Source organism: Carassius carassius, chromosome 3, assembly GCF_963082965.1.
Source record: "Carassius carassius chromosome 3, fCarCar2.1, whole genome shotgun sequence".
In the NCBI taxonomy this organism is placed as follows: Eukaryota; Metazoa; Chordata; class Actinopteri; order Cypriniformes; family Cyprinidae; genus Carassius; species Carassius carassius.
Window position 1 is genome coordinate 37,201,057 of NC_081757.1, and position 12,452 is coordinate 37,213,508.

The window sequence follows — 12,452 nt, forward strand, 5'->3', positions numbered from 1 at the left end:
GGAATATTGTATGTATATAAAATATTACAATGTAAACTCTCAAAGAGTATACATGTGTCTGAATTAACCTACATTTTTGCTTGCTTTCTTTTTCCATAGGGCAAAGATATATGCATAGAGCACTTTTATGTTGTTCCTACTTGGAAGGAAACCCCACACATTGTTACAGCATTACCGGTGAGTGTATATAGTGAGTGCGAGGTAAAAACTATAAAAAGGCATAAATTCTTATTTAAAAAATTTCATAATTTCTGAAATCAATTTTAGGAGGATGCAGATATGAAAGACTTGATAGTCTTTCCAGCATGGACAAAAGCTAATGGCCCTGACCACTACATTGTCTGTGTAAGGAATTATTTCTTACTAGATATTGAGTGTCTCATAGATATGTTGATTACAGCGTAATTGTTGTGTTTCTAAAACTAAACTTATCATCAATGCTTCCAAGAACTTTAGAAATAAATCTTGTTACACCTTAACACATTATAGATTATGAGGCCACTTCGAAGGGAGATAGTCTTTTTAGACTCTCAGTATGCAGAGCACGAATCCGGCTTTGGAGATGTGGAATACAGAGCAATTTTTAGGTCCACCTATGAATTTAGACCTGCAGTTTCAGGCTCTAATTTTGGCTATGTTCCTTTAGCCATTTCTAGCTTTTGTTCTACTATACAATTAGCTTTGTTCAAAGTTTAAAGGCCATGTTCTATTGCCTTAACTCTAATTTTTGGCCATGTTCTCCTAGCCATTTCTTGCATGTTTTGGCTACGTTCATTTAGCCTGTTTTGCATGGTGTGTCTGACACTGTTCTCAGGTTACAGATGAGCTGTAATTTAAATTTGATCAGTCATATTCATGTTTTTTTTGTCTACAGACAAATTGCCATCCAAATTGATCCAGGGATCTGGACAGAAATGACTGGAAAGGATTTTTCGGTGATAATTCTACTGCACAAATTATTATTTTGCATCCGTACCTTTTATCTATTAATTTCTAAACTGACTTTCTCATTTTCTCAATCATAGGCTTTGCCACGTCAGACAAGAGGGAATGACTGTGGTGTTTTTGTGCTGATGGTAGGGTCTTTCATTTGTTTATAAGTAAGGTCTAGTGAACAGTGTTAACAACAGCTTGTCTCCTGTATTTCAGTACACCCTCTCAATGGTCTGTGACATCGAGTTCGATTTCCAAGAGGTAAGTTAAAAAAAGGAAATTTATGTTTATTTTATTTACTTTAAGTTTATTTGGTAAAAGTAGAAAACAGTATGACCTTTAACTGGGCATTTCTTTCAGGTTGACATGCCCATGATTAGAAAATGGTGGTGCCTTATGCTAATGGAACGATTTCAAATTGACTGGTATGTCAAAAAGTATTGTACATTTTGGTAAAATATTATTCAGAGGTCCCATATATGAGTTAAATTTATTTAAATTTACTTTTGAATATTTTTTCAATACAACATTTTATTTAGCATGAGTAACTCAACACCCTTAATAACTCTCTTAAGCGACAATTTATTTTCTTTTCTTTTTATTATTATTCCTATAATTAATTTTATTATTGTTTGCAAGCTATGGGCGCAGGTTTGCCTTCTGGACAGACGAGGCAAAATGCTTATTGGAGGCAAAAACTCAACCTCTGTATAGGCTAAAAAGAAGCAGAAGCACCACACAAGATGTCCCACAGCACGTCCAAGCAGTCCAAGATCGGACAAGAACTGAAGAAGCACTGGTGGACTGCATTGTGTCTTCAAAGGGAACAGAGCAGCATTTAGTGGTACTGAAATGCTCATTTTTCACCATTTAAAGATTAGCATTCCTAAATGACTCACCCAGGGCTGTGATCATTGTCAACTACAACATTGTCAATTGATTATCCAATATGCTCTTTAGCTATATTTTTAATGGTTATGCCAATTATTCATTGATGGCTTGTGTATATATAAAACAACACTTTTTGTTTGCCCCGCAGGATGTTCTCAATGGGAAACCATCAAAGTGGTTCCCCCTAAAGCCACGTGTGCCAATCTTCATGGACAGTGAGCAGCAGTGTGCCATTCTTTTTGAACACTTCAAACCTCTGCTACACAATTGTAAAACTCAACTGAACTTCACAAATGAAGTGGAGTTCATTTGTAGTTTTCTTTTTCCTGAGGTAGGCCCGCACATGTTTGTCAATTGGATTGTTTCTAATATTGCCATAAGTTGAAATGTTTTATACATTAATGTATTTATTTATATGGACAGGCCATCATTCATGGCCTATGTGAGCTGCAGGCATTATCCTGGCAGGAGGCTGAGGAGGTGCTCCTTCGTGGCCCTACTTATCACCCTAGGTATGCTTGTAATTTGCATATGCAAAAAAAATATTATTATTACACAATATTTTTGACAATGGCATTCATCTTTTATTTTGGTGAAGTTGAGGAATTTGACCGGGTGATTGCAAAAAGAATGAGAAAAGAAGCAACATTTGCCTCCCAGAAAGTAATTATTTTACCTTATGCATTTACATTACATTTTACATTTATTCATTTAGCAGACGCTTTTATCCAAAGCAACTTATAAATGAGGAGTTTTTTTTTTTTATTGCAATTGAAGAAAATAAATTCACTAACACAATTCTTACTTCCCTTTTTCTTTGCTTTGTCCTGTTTACAGCAAGATGACAGTGATTAAGGTGATCGTTAAATAAAGTACAGAATTGTTCATTATTGGTGTTTTGTCTATTATTTGAGTTTTGCTTCACATTCAAAATATCAAAAAACAGATTTTGTAATGTTAGCATGGTATAATGTTAATTAGACCATTATATGTTGAGCTGAAAGAAAAAAAAAATGGAATTTGAAACATTGTACAAAAACAAACTAAAACATTGTAGCAATGTAATGTCACATAATATTTTTCAGATGATAGTTCAATTTGTATTTGTATCGGTTGCATCAGTAATTTCCTTTCAATTACACCCACGCTCAAAAAATAAATACTGGGTAATTAGTTAGTTTGAGAACACAATGATTTTTTTTTGGCACATGCAATAAGCAGGAAACGCAAATATTTATTTGGATAACTTTAAATAAAAAGAGACCGTAATATTGCATTCTGATGTTTTCAATGGCATTTGGATAAGGGTGTTATACGATCTTCCGAACAGCAGGAGGCGCTGTCTCGAAAAACGAGGGGTCTGAGAATGCGGGACTCTGGGTGCGGGACTGTAGATGCAGCAGGCTCAGAGTCTGCAGCTTGATAATATTGGTTTTATTGGGGTCGTTATGTGCGGATGCCTCTTGGGGAAATAAGGCACGGAAGGGTGCTGCGCGGGTGCAGGTGGGAGAAACTGAGCCAGGACCGCTGGGTTCTGCTTCAGGGGAACAGAGCGAAATCGGGAGACTTATTCTCTCGGAGCGTGATGATTTTCCTCTGGAGCAGTCTCAGGACGAGACATTAAAACATGCTTTTCAGCAGGTCCGCTCCATCGATGGCCAGCCTCTCCAACCTGCCCACCCGCTCACCTATCTGTATTTTGCCATTTTAAGAGATCGCTTGTATCGAGTGACCCAAGAAGCTCGGACAAAAGTAAATACAACCCAGTTGTTGATTTCGAAGAGCCGCAGGGAAATGCTTTTCCATGCAGCTCATTCTAATCCTATGGTGGGCCATTTGGGACAGGCAGCAACACTGAATCGCCTCATGACCCGAGTCATAGTTGACTATGCAACACAATATCCTGAAGCAGTGGCCCTCCTCAACATTTCCGCCCTGTTTCGTCTAATCTCCCGGGTGGGGCTTCCGAAATAGATCCTCACCGATCAGGGCACGGCGTTTATGTCACATACGCTACGCAAACTGTACGGATTATTGGGCATTAAATCAATTCGAACTAGCATCTATCACCCACAGACCGATGGCCTGGTGGAACGATTTAATCGCACGCTTAAATCCATGATCCGGAAATTCATTCAAGAGCCCTTGTTATTCGCTGTGAGAGAGGTCCCACAAGCCTTCATGGGGTTTTCCCCCTTTGAGCTTCTCTACGGACGCCAGCCTCGAGGGGTGCTGGATGTACTGAGAGAAACTTGGGAAGAGTGGGCTTTCTATGACCCCTTTAACACTAGAACTGCCAGTGGTCGCTGTATACCTAAAATTGCCAGCAGATAAATTTTACCCAAGCACATGACAACTGTTTTTATATGGCTAAAGGAAATATTATTTTTCTGTATTATACCACTTGCTTCACAAAGAAGTGTCTAGAGTCATGAAATTATTATGTTTAGTAATCAACTATAATTTTGTCCTGTTTTTTTTATTTTCAAGGCTTTTTTTATGCAGGCCACTAATCACTTTATAACGGTCAATATAAGCTAAAAAAGCCTGCACTGACGTTGAGAATTAGAGGGAAGTAAATACATATTTGGGTGGTGTAATATTTTACTACAATGTCATTAATTAATATATTAAGATATGATTTTTAAATCATATTAAATCGATAATATATTAACCTATGTATTTAAATTACTAAAATAGCCTATGAAAGATAATGAGTAATAATAATTATGCCCTTCTTTCTTTCTTTGAACATAACAGGTGAAATGTTGAAAAATGTCCATATAAATGGCAGTATAATGGCAGTGTGATCAGCCTCAATATTTAAAAAAAATATATATATATATATATATATACAAAAAGTATCACCAAATGATCCCATACGTCTCGTGGCTCTGTGGTAATTAATTATCTCTGCAAGGGATTGCAATATTAATACAAGTTCTGGATAAAAACAGTGCCTGTGTGCAATATTTCATAATCTAGAAAATAATAATTCTTGAAATGTAATTGCAGTGATGTACTATGTACCGTTTTTACTTTGTTGCTTTCCTTAAAATCTATATGGATTTGTAAAAATGTGTTGTTCTTCAGGCAACCTGAGATCAAATCCCAGCTTGTGCTTTTCTGATCCCGGCCCCTTCCACCTCACTTTTTTAACTTTAATGAAAATATTTATATTTAATTTGTACAGTGAAGTTTTATTTTATATTTGATTACTTTATTCAACTTTTGTACTATTTCTTATTTCTATTAGATAGACCCATCAAAAAAAATCTAACCACATTTAATTTATATAATTTTATTTGTCTTTAATAAACTAGAGAACTTTTATCTCACATTAATTAGGCAAGTATTTTTTGCTCTTATATCGAGAATTGTGATTGTGATTGTCATTCTCATTGCATATAATTACTCATATCGAGATATAAGATTTTGATACCCTAAGCATTATGTGTCTATAGCTGTAGTTACAGTGGTCAACTAGGGTCCTTCATTTAACAGTATAACAGTCTTGATTGGAACAGAATACATCTACAGCAGTGGTTCTCAACCTGTGGTCCGCGGCCCCCTAGTGGGTCGCGGTGGTATTGCAGGTGAGCCGCCAATTACTATTAAAAGAAACAATAATATTGTTAATATATGTAAAAATGTCTAAGTCATAACATAATAACATCATTTCATATACATAATTAAATAACAAAAAAATTAATATTAAACTGTTATATGCTTCCACTATTCGAGCTCGATGATTTGTTTAAGAATAAACCACCAATATATCCTGCTTGCTCCGCTACCGCTGCCGAGCTCTGCCTGGATCTGGTTTTCCGTTTGGCTGAGCGGTGCCAGCCCGAGTTATTTTCTGTTAATTTCCAGTCCATTCTAGGGCTGTGTGATTAACCGAAATCGTCATAAAATCACGATTTGAGTATGCGCGATTTCTAAATCGCTTTATAGCACGATTTTCGGCGGCACTGACCTCCCGCAGTATACTATCCGATCCAATCAGAATGCAACGTGCCTAGCGCGAGAACAGAACAGACTGGGCATATGCCTAACTCCAGGTTCACACTGTCTGTGATGAGCCTTTTTTTCGAGCCCATGTTAACGGATCAGAGCGTTCACACTACACGCGGTAAAAGGCTAGCAATAAAAACAAGTGAAAATAATTAATAGCACATGAGCAGAGTTGAGTGCACAGGACGCAGTTTAAGTGAGAGGAGGCACGTTTTAAGTGCGCACACTCTCTCCGGGTGAGATCAGTGTGTATCTGAGCAAGCACGTCTGGTTTTGTGACAGAGCAAAGGAAATCCGCGTTGCAAGTGGAGACATTCGTGCTCGTGCATTATTTTAATGTGCTTTCGTGTTACAATAACGCGCTCTTGCTGCTGCTTCTGAACTGCATACACATACTGTATATACGCACTGCAGACGGAGTACGTGTGAACCTGTATAATGTATAACAAATCTATTTCAACACCTGAGGCACCGCTACAAGTAATGAGCTCTTTGAACAATGCATGGCAAAAAGAAAAGTCCCTGGGATTTATTTATTTATGTTTTTTGCCATAAGTCTATACATTTTGTTACACCTTTACTGCAGTGATTATTTTGACTTATGTCTGTTCTATAGACGTTACAACTTTTTGATAAAGCTCTAATTGGTTTTCTTTTGGAAATATCTTTAAAATTCATCCTGAATGCATTTATGACTGAAGACATCCAATAAATGTGACTGTTAAAACAAATCCTATTAGAATCTGAATTAACACTGGTACTGTCTTCTTAGAGGGATAGTTCATCTTAAAGTGAAAACTGTTATCGTTTACACCCACTCAAATCATTCTAAACCTGTGTGACTCAATTAACTCTCATCATACTGACAAAAAAAACACTATATCACAGAAGTAACACAGAAGTATCTCCTTTTTTTTTTTTTTTTTTTTTACAAAGACGTCACACAGGTTTAGAATGACATGAACAATAAAATAATGAATAGAAATTAGAAATAATTACAGCATCCACCCCCTAAGATACTGTGGGAGTTTGAGTAAATGCTCACCAGTCTGATATTTTGATATGAGGTCGCAGTTGATCCATGAAAGCATCACTGTAGCCTTCTTTCTTCAGATCAATCAGCTGCTCCTTCAAACACAGACCGAGGAAAAAACTTGAGTTGGGTGATTCACGTGTGGATTGGCTTGGTATTTGGTTTTATCTTCATATTGCAACATTGACTGAAATCAAATGAGCTCAAAACTTTTTTGAAAGATCTAAAATATCAAACATACCTATTAGATGTTACAAAACATTTGGTGACCGTTGTCTGGAAACGGTATTCTGTTCAACTCGGTTGCCCAGTGGTCAGCTCCATTCTGTACAATCTCCCATCCTTGAAGTCCATCTAATAAAAACATCAGAGAAGAGACATCAGTTGCAAAATTCATTATATTGTACAATCCTAATTATGTGTCCTACCATCAGCTCTGGGATTCTTGAGCAGGTTACGTCTGAACTTAGAAAGTAAAACTGGCGCCAGTCCTATGGGGGTCTGGAAGCATCATTCGGCTGGAGCCCCTCTCTCCGACAGCGTTCTCTCCAGTGTGCAGCACTGTCCACCAGCTCGTTCCACTCATGACACACCAACCTACAGACTTGGACCACCTGATGTGCTGGCAGGTTCAGTAAGATCTCCTCAACCACAGCCAGAGGAACAGCTGACTGCTGACCTGAACACTGACAGAGGAAAGGATTACCTTTCAGTTCTTATCCTTTTTGAAAATCAACATGTGGAACGTGGTTGCTCTTCATCAGCTACTATGTCCCAAAAAACAACATTTATTCATGATGTGCCTCTAAATCGCAAGATGTTGAGGGAAACTTTGCAGTGTAAGCTACTGAGATATTACATTACATAGCCTATAATTTGCATAAAACGTTGCGTATTTATTGGTACTGAGAAAAGTAGCCCGTGTGAAACATTTGAAACTTCCTGTTCACTCAAAAACGCATAATTTATTATGGATCCACAGAAGTTACGCTTCTTCTAACAGTACAAAAACTGACTCTTAACTCTTAACTGACTTTTAATGTGGCAGCAATCTCTTCTGGAAAAGTGAAACATGCGCGGAGGACGTGGACAGCAGACCCTTTCTGTAAATCCCCTTTTAGTCACATGCACTCTATATAGGGTTATTATAAAGAAATTGGCTTAGCATATAATTTAAGACAAAATCCATTACCGTCAAACATCTCCAAGTGTTTTATTTATTTTTATCTTTACTACAGAAATAAGAACCGGTTTTACAGAAGCATCTTGAACAATTATCTAAAAAAAAATAAAGTTTCATAACTTTAGAATATAACTCTGGTGTCCTAACTCAAAACTCAACAGTCACATCACAGCCCTGTTATGGGATCAGAATCCTGCCAAATGTATTGCATTCACAGATCAAAAAATAATAAGCATAAATCAAATATTTAAAAACACGTGTACAATAATAAAGCACAAAACCGAAAAATAAACAAACAGTGCAGTCATGGATCGAAAAATAATATGCGTAAATCAAAAATGTAAACACATTTAAAATTATATTGCACAAAACTGAAACATGAATTAAACATTTTCCAAATCAAACAAAATCAGGTTTCCTGCTCAAAAGTTGTTGTTATTTTTTTGTGTGCTTGTGGTCTTTTCCCCTTTACTCTTGTTTCCACATTCTGCGCTTGCATTTCTTAATAGAGTGCCGAAGTTATGGTGTCACTTTGTAGGACAACCCGGAAGTTAGCGGCGCATGGGTTCCCTCGATCGAAAAGCCTATCATGCCTCCATGTCCCCCCGATTGCCTCATAGACAGTAAAACGTTGCCTGCAAGCTTCTCCTCCTGTCCATACGGTAATTTCTCTACTGTGCGACAAAGAGTCACAGGTTATGACGCAATCGTTTGCCTATTTTTACAAAAACTGATTCTACGGGGCCACAATGTAAGATACAAGGTAAAGGGGCCTTTTATACATTTTTGTGTTTCTTTAGAAATAATTAATGGACAAATGGAGTCTTTAAACGCCTCAGATGTAAAGTTATTCACTGTCAAAGTGAGGCAAAAATGAATGGGAGTCCATGGAATGCTAACAGCAGATGGGGGTCCGCTAGCCAATGGCGGCACCCAGGGATGCTTCAATAAAATATGAAACCCTGCCCCCCTGGTTCTGACTGGTGATGACGTGCGGCGCGGAATGACAGTTGGGGGATAATCGCTCTCCACTACCTGTGAAGTGATGTATTGATGTTCCCTTATTCCCTGTGCCGTGCCCTTCGAACTGAACATGTTCGCTCCCTTCGAATAGACTCTATACAGCGGGAATTGTGATGTGTTTCCGACTACACTCTCTACTGGCCTAACAGTTTCCAGTTTCCATATTTACATGTGACACTAACCCACACGATAACGTTGTGTATGGCGCGAAACTGAAAAGTGACAAACATTTCTGGTTGTTCTTATATCTAGTTTTTGGCATCTTAACCATGGAGAAAAAGGTTTTCCGATACCAAAAGCTAATATGACCTAGATCGAAACATTGTTGTGTGCCGTTGTGCGTTGTGTCGGCAAGATGTTTTAATCCTTATGAACTGAATCAAACCCAATGATCTACTTCATTTGCATAACTATGGTGCGCTGACAGTATAGCTTTATATAATTACAGTACATAGAACTCTTTGAAATGTATATTTATCATTACATTTACTTTTATAGACATCAATAAGACATAAAACATAAAGATAGGATTAAATACAACCCCCAAACCCCAAATTTTTAAAAAACAATAAAATCAAGATCTTATAAAAATCTTAATTCTATTTAATGTTTATTTGATTGGCAAAAGTGCAAAGAAAAGATTTCGTTTTTTGTTTTGACTGACCAAATAAACAGTAATGGGGTAGCTGTGTCCATTTCTTTTACTGTCTATGGTCAGAATGGCCATCTTCGCTGTCTTCGTTCATATTCATTCCGGATTGTAAAAAGGTATGATAATGTTAAAGCAACTAGAAGCAGATGAGTCTCTGCCATTTTTCTTTATTTTACTTTATTTACCTCAGTGTTTACTATACGGCTGTGCGCGGGAAGAAGGTGCACGAGACCGCTATGCAATTATATGACCATTTATTAAAAACACATATATACACAGTTAACCAAATAAAAGTTTATTTTCATATTTGCATGACAGTTACAGCAGGGCTTCAATTCTGTTAATAGTCAATTAATAGCAGCAATAGCCAATAAAAGTATATAATAAACATACGTTTTTCATTATATAGTACTCAATGTTTTTTTATTATTGTATAGTGTACATATTTTAAATGTGATTGTAAATAAAAATTAAACTATGAATGTAGTCCTATATATTTATGTTATATCATAATCTGCGCAACCCCATCGTTGACTTCCTTTGATGACTTTTGCAGGGCATTCCAGTGATGATGACGTTGATCCACGACCATGGTGTGCTGTAGTCCGTTTATAGCCTGCCGGTAGCATTTTATATCTGACGGCTTTATTTAGGCTTCAAAATGTATAAATTTTTGATTAACTTGTAAAGATTATCTTGATAGACAAAACGTGTAAGGGTCATAACTCTTTGTTGAACACAGATCTTATTTTTTGCGATTTTCCAAAAGTCTATGGGGAAAATGCATATATTTACGCATATTATTTTTCGATCCATGACTCAGTTTTGTGCTTTATTATTGTACACGTGTTTTTAAATAATGTTTTTAAATTTTTGATTTATGCTTATTATTTTTTGATCTTTGACTGCAATACATTTGGCGGGATTCTGATCCCATACCCTGTCGCAGGAGATAGCCTACATTATTAATTACACAAGAAGAAAAGCAGCGATTTTTGATGGTGCAAAGACTTTTGAAATTCCGAGAGGACGTGCAGCTTTGACTAAAGAACCATGAAAAGAATTAGGCTATTTTTTTCTCTGTATTTAAAACAGAGTTGTTTGTAGTAATTGTCCATAATTAAAATGTATTTTGACTAATGTCTTTATAATTATAAACACTCACATGAGATCAAAATAATTCTTTTTGATATGTTTTTTTCTACATTGGGTGGTTTGAATCATCGGGCATCGTCTTATCGCACACTTGTGGTTACAGGTAATAAAGCTTTAAGGTGATTAAAGATATTATGCTTTATATATACAGTATATTCCCTATTTACTGTCCTCCAGAAGCTACAGAAGATACTTAGGCCTTCATGTTTCCCACAAGATAAAAAAAGCAAAAAATGTACCCTGGTCCAATTCAAAAATAGATCTTTCCTTCTTGAGCATCAGTGAAGATTTGCAGCTTCGGTAATAGTCCCTCAGTTGTCCTCAGTGTGAAAAGATGGAAGCCAAAGCTGGAAAGGGTTCAATATGCAGAACATGCTGGAAAACCAAAGAATGTGCAGAACTGCTTTTATGAAGAATAATTGCAGGCAGTTGCTTAGGACAAATAAGGGGGAAAAATCCAGGTCACAAAGTATTAAAAATTCAAACGATATGAAAACAAAAATAACTTTATTCAACAATTTGTCTCCTCTGTGTCTTTCCGCATCACCATATAGCCATTTTGGAGAACATCCGCTGAATGCAAACTGCGTACGCTATTCTGTCAGCCACAACACACAGATACGTTTACTACATGTATTTACGCTTTGATTTTAAAGAAAACACAGAAGAGCGTACACTGCATGCGTTCAATGGATGTTCTCCAGAATGGTGCCACAGTGATACGGAGAAACATAGAGGAGAAGAATTGTTGAATAAAGTTATTTTTGTTTTCTTTGCATAAAAGTATTCTTGTTGCTTCATAAAATTCAAATTTAACCACTGATGGCAGATGGACTATTCTGACGATGTCTTTTATACTTTTCTGGACCTTGACGGTAGCATAAGGGATCAGAAGTACGTCGATAAGAGAGATCAAGGAAAACTATGGCAGCCCAACAGAGATGTGATTTTGAAACTTGCTAAACTGGATTTCAAACAGCTGAAGAAAGGCAATATCATATGAGGATCTGAAAGAGTGCGACAAAGATGTCATTGATGCCTCAGTGTATTCTAGGATTTGCACCGAGATATTTAAGGAGGAATCTGTGATTCATCAGAGGAAAGTCTACAGCTTCACACATCTGAGCTTTCAGGAGTTTCTTGCTGCTATTTACAGGTGCATCTCAATAAATTAGAATGATGTGGAAAAGTTTATTTATTAATCCAAGCCTGGTTCTTCCAGAGCAGAGCTATTAAGAGGAGAAAGCATTTGGTTTCCCTGACTCGCCTGATGATCTGGCGAATCAGGGAGATAGGAGGAAGGAAACGCATACAGGCGAGGGAGAATGAGCTTTTGGGGGGTGTTCCAGTCTAGGCGAGAACGAAGCCCCTCGTTTTCCTCTCTAGCGCCTCAGGGCAGCTTCGGTGGTGAAACAAGGTGACCTGCGAGTTTTTGCCCCTCCCCTTTTGGCTGGCTGAAGCGCCATTTTTTTGTGCATCTACACAAACTTGAACAAATCAGGCTTCAGCAGAATGAAAAAAGGAGTTTTCCCATACATAACAAGAGTGAACGTTCAAAACGGAAT